Genomic DNA, 9663 nt, shown 5'->3' with positions numbered 1-9663 from the left:
ACTATTATACCTAAAAGTTATGAGAATAGAGAATAACATTAATAACGTTCTGACAATCCTTGGAATTCTAAGAGAATATAAGACATCCCTCTCTCTTTTAAGAAAGCATGGAATACTGATCAGCAAAAAAAGAAATGACTTGGGTGGATCTCAAGGGAATTATTCTGAGTAAAAAAATCTTTGAGGGTTATATGCTGCATGATTCCATTTATATAGCATTATTGAAGTGACAAATTTATGGAGGTCAAGAACAGATTTGTAGCTGCCAGTTTAGGGAAGAGGGTAGGGAGAGGGATGGCTGTGGCTATGAAAGAAATAGCATGAGGATTCCTTGTACTGTGTTATCTGTGGTGGTGGTGGTCATACAAATCTACACATAATGAAACTGCGTAGACACACACACATACTGGAGTGCATGTAAAAGTGGTGAAATATCAATAGACGAAAGGATTGTATCAATGGCAATTTTGTGGTTGAGGCCAGACACTACCCAGAGACTTCAGTGACCCTCCCCTGCTGGTGATATTGTACTATATAGTCCTGCAAGTTTTCACCATTGGGGAAACTGGGTGAAGGGTGTATGGGAGTCTCTCTAGTATTTCTTATAACTGTATGTGTCAGTCTACAATGAATTCAAAAGAAAAAAGTTTTAAAAAGCAAAGCAAAGCATTTTGCTATTTTGTACTTTCTTCCTCTGCAGACTGCCCTACTCACTTCCCTGGTGCAAAGAGGAAATGGACAGTCTAATGTGGCTTCTGCTTAATAGTCTCTTGTGTGCATAGAGAACCTGTTTTTTCCCAATTGTGTAAGAGTTGGTTGTTCTTTTCTCCATGAGCTATTGTTTGGGCTTTGAGTGAGTGAGGGGCGATTTGGTCCTATTCTGGAGTTACAAGAGGGAGACTCTGACTTATGTAGGCACCATTGCTTTCCACTGCTGTCCTTAATGCCCTTCTGAATAATCCAGGTGATTTTCTCTGCACAGTCCTGAGGCTACATCCACTGAGACTGGCTCTGTACAGAGACGCTAAACGCCAGACACTCCCCAGATACCTCTGTGCCCCCTCCCCTATTGATGGAGAGCAGAAGAGATATGAGTCTTTCACGGAGGCTGACATCACATGCAGACTTTGGCCTCAAGTCTTTGTCACGTGCCAAGGACAGAAGAAATACCGTGAACTAGAAAGCTTTTGTGAGTATAAGGAGGAGAAAAAAATTAGCCAGAGTTGCAAGATGCTTTATGTTGTTTCAAGTATGTTCTCATCTCTAAAGGTAAACTATAGGACCCACCTGCTGGGGCAGGTAGATGAGATAATCCTGCATTAGTGAACTGTAGCATCTGACTTTCATAGAGAATGGTTTTCTTAGTAGAAATTGGGGTGCAAAAAAATGAATGCAGTTATGGGAACTTTGCAATGAGATGCAAAATATCTGGGTAGAAAGCAGATAAATTACCCTCATGTATGTATTTTAGTGTAAAGTGGACATGATTACTAGGTAAAATGCACAGAATTTCTCAGTTTTCATTGATGGTATGAAATGTCTCACACTCAAATGTCAGTAAGAGCCAGAAGAAAATGTAAATATAAGGAGTTAGTGGATAAATAATAATAGAAAGTATGGGGCATTGTCAATAAACTGGAGATCTTGGATTCAATATGAATGTTTTCAAATTTTTAAACATTGTGATGGCTGGATAATCACATCTGACCACAAATGGTCAGCAGCTGCCTCAGTATAAGTTGTGCTTGGCTTTTCTACATTATGAACCCGGAAATTAAGCTTTTCTGTATATAACAAAAGCACAAATATCAATGGCGTAAACAAGATTAGGTCACCTGCTTCTCGTTAGGATGTAGAAAGACATGAAAACTTTCCTCCTGTGGTGATGACAAGAATGAACCACATAAGAATCGTACGTTCATGGGGCTTTCAAAGATTGGAAGATGTAAGGAAGCTCTGATGAACTGAATTGCAGAGGGCGCACCCTCTAGATGAGCAGAGACCCTGGAGCTCTCTGGGGCAAGTGCCTGAATGAGTTCAGGTGGGAAAAGTAGCAGCTGCCTACAGGCAGGAGGCTTTGCAGGGTTAAGAAGGAGCATCCTGCGTCAGGGGCAACATGTGGCTCTGGAGGAATTCCAAATGCAAATATCCATCTCTCAGCCCAACAACTCTCTTCCTTACCTGGAATTTTGCTGGGAAAGTGGCATTGGAGAAGGGGTTGGTAGCAGGGAGAATACAGACAGCCTTACACATCTCTGTGAGGCTTGGGTTCTGGAGCCCTGCAGAAGGTGAACCTAAAGGTGAATCCAAACTGTCTGAAACAGTAGCCACTCCCCAGCTTCCAAACACGAAGAAAAGGTAAGAATCCTTTAATTATAGCAATGCAAGAGGCTGGGGTTGGGCTGCCAGAGTTTCTTACATTAGATGTAAAGTGGTATAATATGAATTCAAGATAGAGATTGCCAGACTGGATAAAAAAGCAAGACCAAACCATATAGTATTTACAAAGACACACTTTAAATATGACACAGATACATTGAAAGTAAATGGATGGAAAAGGAAAAACATGGTAATGTCCAGACTCAATGTGAGAGGGAACTCACACAGAGGTGTGGCTGATTTTGGCATTGGGAGGTGTGACTCATTGGCATTGGGAGGCATGGGCCATTGGCACTGGGAGGTATGGCCCATTGGTACTGGAAGGCATGGCCCATTAGGACTGGGAGTTATTGAGCATTGGGACTGGGAGGTATGGCTCAATGGCACTGGGAAGCATGGACCATTGGTGGGAAGCATGGACCATTGGTGGGAACCACGGCTCACTGCACTGGGAGACGTGGACCATTGGCTGGGAGGTGCAGCTCATTGCCCTGGGAGGTGTGGATCATTGCAATGGGAGGTGTGGACCATTGCACGAGGAAGCATGGACCATTGCACTGGGAGGTGCAGCTCATTGCCCTGGGAGGTGTGGACCACTGCACTGGGAGGTGTGGCCACTGCACTGGGAGGTGTGGACTATTGCCCTGGGAGGTGCGGACCATAGCACTGGGAGGTGCAGCTTATTGCCCTGGGAGGCATGGATCCTTGAACTGGGATGCGTGGACCATTGCAGTGGGAGGTGTGGGCTACTGGGGGCCATGTGGCATTTGAGTTATGGCAGAATGGGTCTGGGAAAGAGAATTCTGGGCTAAGAGAGTCTTCTGTTCTTTCTTGTTTCCTCCTCTGGAAATGGCTACCTCTTCTTCCTCAAAGGAAGCTGAGGAATGTCTGCAGCAGGCAGGCTGTGTAGTGACTTCTAGACCACAAAGGCCTGTCTCTGTGACAGCTTAGGCCTGGCAGGGTGTTCATGGCTGTGAACACCCCGGAGAGAACATGGCTGTGGTCTTTACCAGCCCTCCATTCCTCTTCCCCTCATAGATCTGTGAGAGAAAAGGAAAATGGATGTGTTCCTTCGTTTTAGGTAGAAGGGCTTTGAGGACTGGAGAACGCCTAGGGAGAAAGAGGTGATCAAAATATACCATTGTTCCAGGATGTAATTATAAAAAACCTGGGCTCTGAATATGAATTCAGGAATCCTTGGTCCCCGTGCCAATGCAGCCAAACCCCTGCACAATGTGGGAGCAACTCCTGGGGTTGGTGGGAGGCCTGGCTGATGCATGATGGGTCTGAAAACCGCTCAGGCTTTGCCAGGTATGTGTCAGGCACTGATGGCAGCGATCGGACCGGCCTAGGTTGGCTTAGCGCGCCCTCTAGTGGGAGAAGGTCTAAAGAGCAAAATGCGAGCGTCCTTGCCACAGGGCAGAAATGATGCTGAACATGCACGCCACATCAAAGGACATAGATGCTTAAGGGACTTGTGCTTAACAATTATTGTGATTAGTCCGTTCTCACGCTGCTTTAAGGACATACCCGAGACTGGGTAATTTATAAAGGTGTTTTAATAGACTCACAATTCCACATGGCTGGGGAGCCCTCACAATCATGGCTGAAGGCGAAGAAGCAAAGGCATGACTTACGTGGTGTGTGCAGGGGAACTGCCCTTTATAAAACCATCAGATCTCGTGAGACTTATTCACTATCACGAGAACAGCACGGGAAAAACCCACCCCCATGGTTCAATTACCTCCCACTGGGTCCCTCCCATGACATGTGGGGATTGTGGGAGCAACAATTCAAGATGAGATTTGGGTGGAGATAGAGCAAAACCATATCAGTCGCCATCTTAAATTGTTAATACATTGGAATTTATTTATGTCTGTTGTAAAAAAGGCCAGTCGCTTAGCTATTTCATGGCGGTTTTGAGGAATTACCACCATAACTTATGTGAGAGTGTTTTGGTAAATGGTTACATAAGTATGAGGAATTTTAATGTTTTCATTAGAAATAATGCGTGGAATTTATAGGACAATTTATTAAGAAGCTTAAATGTATGTATGGTCATTGATTAATCTAGGGCCATTTCTCTCTTAGAGAAGTTGCTAAGCATTTTTGATTGCTGTCAATAGAGATTGAGTGTGTGGTAAGGCTTCCTCCTTGGTGGGCCTTTTGGTGATAGGATGGTCAAGTGAGGAAGGGCTGTGCTCCTGCGGCTCCTAATTCTGAATTACATTTATTGGGCCATGCAGTCTGGTTAGTGCCTGAGTTTATATATGGGAAATGAATTCCATTTCTACATGCTGGGTCCTTATCAGAGCAGAAAAAAGAACCCATGCTATGCAGATACGTAAATGTCACCCACATGAACAAGGCACTGTCTTCAATATGGCATGAAGGGGGCAGTGGTGGATGGGCAGCTGGAGAGGGGAGTGTGTTCAGATGAGACAGGCTGGTGCAGACATCTGGGGTCAACCACAGCAGACGCTAAAATGCAGTGGGGCCGTGGTGAGGGGGATGGAGGGGATGTGGGAGGTGAGTGGGAGCTGAGGGAAGAGGAGTGGCTCAGAATGCAGCGGGGGGTCTGCGAGAGGACCAGAGAGGGAGGAAGCCTCTTCTTGGGAAGAATTGGGGTCAGGTCAGGAGAGGTTCCAGGTAGAGTCAGAGGTGGCTGGGCTGGGGTGGTGAAAGCCGCCCTTATCCTCCCTGTGACTCTTAGGGTCATTGCACTGTTTTTCTGCTTCCAGATGAGATGGAGTAGCAGGGACGGCGTTTATCCTTTCACCTAACATAATTAACACAGGACAAATAGATGAGGGAAAAAACAACAAAGCGAAACTGTTGCCATCAGACAGCGCAGAGCTGTGGTCCCTGAGAGGGAGAGACAGACAAGAGGAGTGCTAGGATTTCCCCAGAGGGCGTGGCCTGGACACTTTCCAAGCTGTGGCCCATGGATGTGGCTGCTGTCGTGGTGGGGTCCCTTCGGGGAAAGCACTTTGTCAGTGAACAGCAACATCCTTTTCTGATTTTTCTAGTACCACGCATTGTTTTCTCCCATTGTCCAACAAAGGAGGCAAGAATGCAGTGTGCCGCATTCCTCCTGCAGCAGAACTCTGGTGGCGTACCTTAACCTCGCTTTTGTTTTTTCATGTGTTGGCTGAGTCAGTGAGTGTGCTGTGGTGGACCTCTGCCATTTGTGGCTCCTCAAATCTTTTCAGCACCCTCTTCACAGTTTGATAGTTCCCCACAGTATACCTCCTGCCTTCTAATGAGTCTCCAAATATTCCATTTCACAGCCATCCTTGCTTTTGACGTGCAAACATATGATTTAGGTCCAGGGATCATAGGCACCCACTCAAGGCTTTGATCCCAAACAGTTCCCATGGCTGGGGCAGATTGCGGTGGAGGGGCAGGGGTAGGGGCTGACAGCTGTGGCAGAGGCGTCCTGATTCAGTTGCCTCCAGATGGGGCCAGAGCGGCTGCCCCTCACTGCATTAGGTCTATGGTATAGCATTGGGGGTCTCTTTCTCCAGCATTCGATTTGGTATGTTATCTTTTTTTTTTTCTTTGATCAGCTTTTCGTTATCTCTGTTCACAAGTCGTTATAATATTACTATTTATCAGTTTAGTGTAACACATATGATGAAAACAGATGATAAAAAGTATCATATTAACAATGAGAACATTATTGGCTGGGTGCGGTGGTTCACGCCTGTAATCCCAGCACTTTGAGAGGCCAAGGAGGACGGATCACCTGAGGTCGGGAGTTTGAGACCAGCCTGACCAACATGGAGAAACCCTGTCTCTACTAAAAATACAAAATTAGCCAGGTGTGGTGGCACATGCGTGTAATTCCAGCTGCTAGGGAGGGTGAGGCAGGAGAATCGCTTGAACCTGGGAGGTGGAGGTTGCGGTGAGCTGAGATCGCGCCATTGCACTCCAGCCTGGGCAATAAGAGTGAAACTCCGTCTCAAAAAAAAAAAAAAAAAAAGAGAACATTATTTTACACAACTGATTTACTGAATATGAAGCCTCTTGCAACAATAACTTAGTGGACCCAACTCTACCCTCTGAATGGACCACTTTTATGATTCTTCTAAAAAGTTTTGAGTTGGATATAGTTTCTTGTTGCTTCTTTCTGTGATCCGAGACTTAAGAAGCAGTCTCTGGAAACACAGCAATTGGAACCAGACCTCCCCAGCATCAAAGAGGACAGGAGTGGGAGAAAGGACGCAGGACACGACTCCCACCGTCTCCAGCACTGCGCCGTATGCTTGACCTCAGAGCATGCAGGCACTCAAGGTCAAGTGTGCAGCCATGTCTATATCCTGCATCTCAAGTGCTCGCAACTGTGACAATTAGCAGATATGGGAGAAAGGAGGCATATCATGGAGGAATGAGTCAGTCCCAAAAATTACATGAACATTTCTGAAATTTCAATACCAAGGGTTAACTTCTAAAATACAAGTGTATAAACAAAAGCCATATAGCTAGCCATGAACTGAAATGCATGTACCATACAGTGAAGGAGCTCCTGTGCATACAAAACCACCCACGTCTCATTTATCTCTAATTTTAAAATAACTCATTCTCTTGCTGGATATGCAAGTGAGTGGTGGAGAAAGCGGTGTATCTGCAAGGCTGGCGGGGGTTAAGGATTCCATTGCTTCCAAAAGACATGGGCAAGGGAACTTTATTACTCACTGAAGGGGATTCTTCCTTCTCAGCCAAGATGGTCCCATTTAAATCACTTTTGAATTTCCTTTCAAGCTTCAATTGTGCAAATTCTAGTTGTGGTTGAGGATCGTCCACAACAGCTTTTTGAGTTATTCCTTGGACTCTTCCTTTTTGTACTATGTTTTCATGAATAATTCTAGAATCCATATTTATATCCAGCCCAAGGCTTCTTTCCTGTAGAGGTGTCGTCGAGTTGTGAGCTTCAAAGATCTGATCATACTGTTTAAAAACAATAGCCTTGGGAGTCCAGATGTCAGCTTCTCAGATCCATTTTCACAGTCCGATGGTGTCTGCTAGCAATTATCAGTGCCTGACCCAGAAGCGGTCTATTGCACCTCAGCTTGGAGGAAAAAGCGAAGGCACATGCAGTCTGGGAAAAAAAGAAAGAGAAAGGAAGGAAAAGGCAGGCAGGCAGGAAGGAAGGAAGGAAGGAAGGAGAGAAAAAGAAAGGTGGTAGGTTTGTATGTACTGGCTTCGATTTGTGTACTGTGTTCCCCAGGCAATTCTAATCCAGACTGCATTCCCCTCAATGTCTCTAAAGCTGTCACATTTGTAAATGCTTACTGCAGAATTCTCTTTTTTTTCTTTTCTTTTTTTTTTTTTTTTTTTTTTCTGAGACGGAGTCTCACTCTGTTGCCCAGGCTGGAATGCAGTGGGGTAATCTCAGCTCACTGCAACCTCCTCCCCTGGGTTCAAGTGATTCTTCTGCCTCAGCCTCCCGAGTAGCTGGGGTTACAGGTACCTGCCACTGCACCTGGCTAATTTTTGTATTTTTTTAGTAGAGACGGGGTTTCACCATCTTGGCCAGGCTGGTCTTGAACTCATGACCTCGTGATCCACCTGCCTCTGCCTCCTGAAGTGTTGGGATTATAGGCATGAGCCACCGCGCCTGGCCTGAGGAATTTTCTTAAATGAATTTTTAAGTTGTTTCATATCAAAAAGGTCAGCATCTTCACCTGGTCCTTTACTCATCTGAAAAGCATCCCAAACTTTCTTGTGCTGATGAAATTGAGTATAAACTGTGTCTCAGAGGGCTGCGTCATAGGGATTTGCATGCTTCTCACACAGCAGAACCAAGTGCTGAACGAGAGAGTCCTTTCTCTGCCGGAAATTTAAAGTCTGCAGTTGATTTTCAGACAAAAAATCCCAGGCTTTAGGATTGTTGTCATTTCCGTCATGGGGATTCTCTTTCTTTCTTCTTTCTTTCTTTCTTTCTTTCTTTCTTTCTTTCTTTCTTTCTTTCTTTCTTTCTTTCTTTCTTTCTCTCTCTTTTTCTCTCTTTCTCTCTTTATTTCTCTCTTTCTTTCTTCCTTTTTCTTTCTTTCTCTCTCTTTCTTTTCTTTCTCTCTTTCTCTCTTTATTTCTCTCTCTCTCTTTCTCTCTCTCTGTCTCTCTCTCTTTCTGCCTTTCTTGCCTGCCTGCCTGCCTGCCTGCTTGCCTGCTTTCTTTCTTTCTTTTCTTTTCTTTTCTTTTCTTTTGACAGGGTCTTGTTCTGTCACTCAGCCTGGAGTGCAGTGGTGTGATCTCAGCTCACTGCAACCTCGACCTTCCGGGCTCTATCGATCCTCTCACCTCAGCCTCCTGAGTAGCTGGGTCTACAGCATGTGCCACCACGCCTGGCTAATTTTATTTTTTGTAGAGATGGGGTCTCACTATGTTGCCCAGGCTGGCCTTGAACTCTTGGGCTCAAATGATCTTCCTGACTCGGCCTCCCAAAGTGCTGGGATTACAGGAGTGAGCCATCACACCCAGCCATGAGGATGTTTGAGATGATCCTCTTAATAAACTCAGCGACAGTCTCATCCATCTCTCTGTTGTGGCCCATGTCTTCAGCCACCTCTCTCCTCCTGCGTGCTATCTTTGTCCTATAATAAATCGTTCACTCCTGAAACCTGGTAGAGGGGATTCTGTTGTCTATAACCCCCACCAGTGCATTTCTATCTAACGGTTAGGAAAACCTCCTTGGCTGGGCACAGTAGCTCTCACCTGTAATCTCAGCACTTTGGAAGGCCGAGGCAGGCAGATCACCTGAGGCCGGGAGTTCGAGACCAGTCTGGCCAACACGGTGAAACCTTGTCTCTACTAAAAATACAAAAAAATTTAGTTGGCTGTGGTGGTGTGTGTCTGTAGTCCCAGCTACTTGGGAGGCTGAGGCAGGAGAATTGCTTGAACCTGGGAGGTGGAGGTTGCAGTGAGCCGAGATCACACCATTGCACTTCAGCCTGGGTGACAGAGTGAGACTCTGTCTCAAAAAAAAAAAAAAAAAAGAAAAGAAAAGAAAGGAAAGCTCCCAACTAAACACTCAATGGCCTGCTCATAACAGGAGACACAGGGCAGGTGGTCCAGGGTGGGCGAGTCAGCCGTTCAGCAGCATCGTGAAGAAGCCAGTTCCTTCCACCTTCTACTCATTGTTGTGCGGCTTCTTCCCCTTTGCGATCTGGTGCTGCATTCCATCTCTAGTCTTCGGGCATCACTACTTTTCCCTGTGGTGCTCAACAGGCCATACAGGGCAGCTCTGATGTTGGCCAAGTGGAACTGATGTGGTCAGGAGAC

The 9663-nt window shown here is 45.7% G+C and overlaps 1 pseudogene; it reads right to left on the bottom strand.

The window, feature by feature from the left end:
• Window positions 1–6932: 6932 nt before the first annotated feature.
• On the bottom strand, window positions 6933–8917 carry LOC101154268 (centromere protein N-like; annotated as a pseudogene).
• Window positions 8918–9663: the final 746 nt, after the last annotated feature.

This window comes from Gorilla gorilla, chromosome 12 (assembly GCF_029281585.2).
Source record: "Gorilla gorilla gorilla isolate KB3781 chromosome 12, NHGRI_mGorGor1-v2.1_pri, whole genome shotgun sequence".
NCBI classification, from domain to species: domain Eukaryota; kingdom Metazoa; phylum Chordata; class Mammalia; order Primates; family Hominidae; genus Gorilla; species Gorilla gorilla.
Note: the sequence above shows the minus strand (reverse complement) of the source record. Positions and strands in the feature narration are given on the sequence as shown.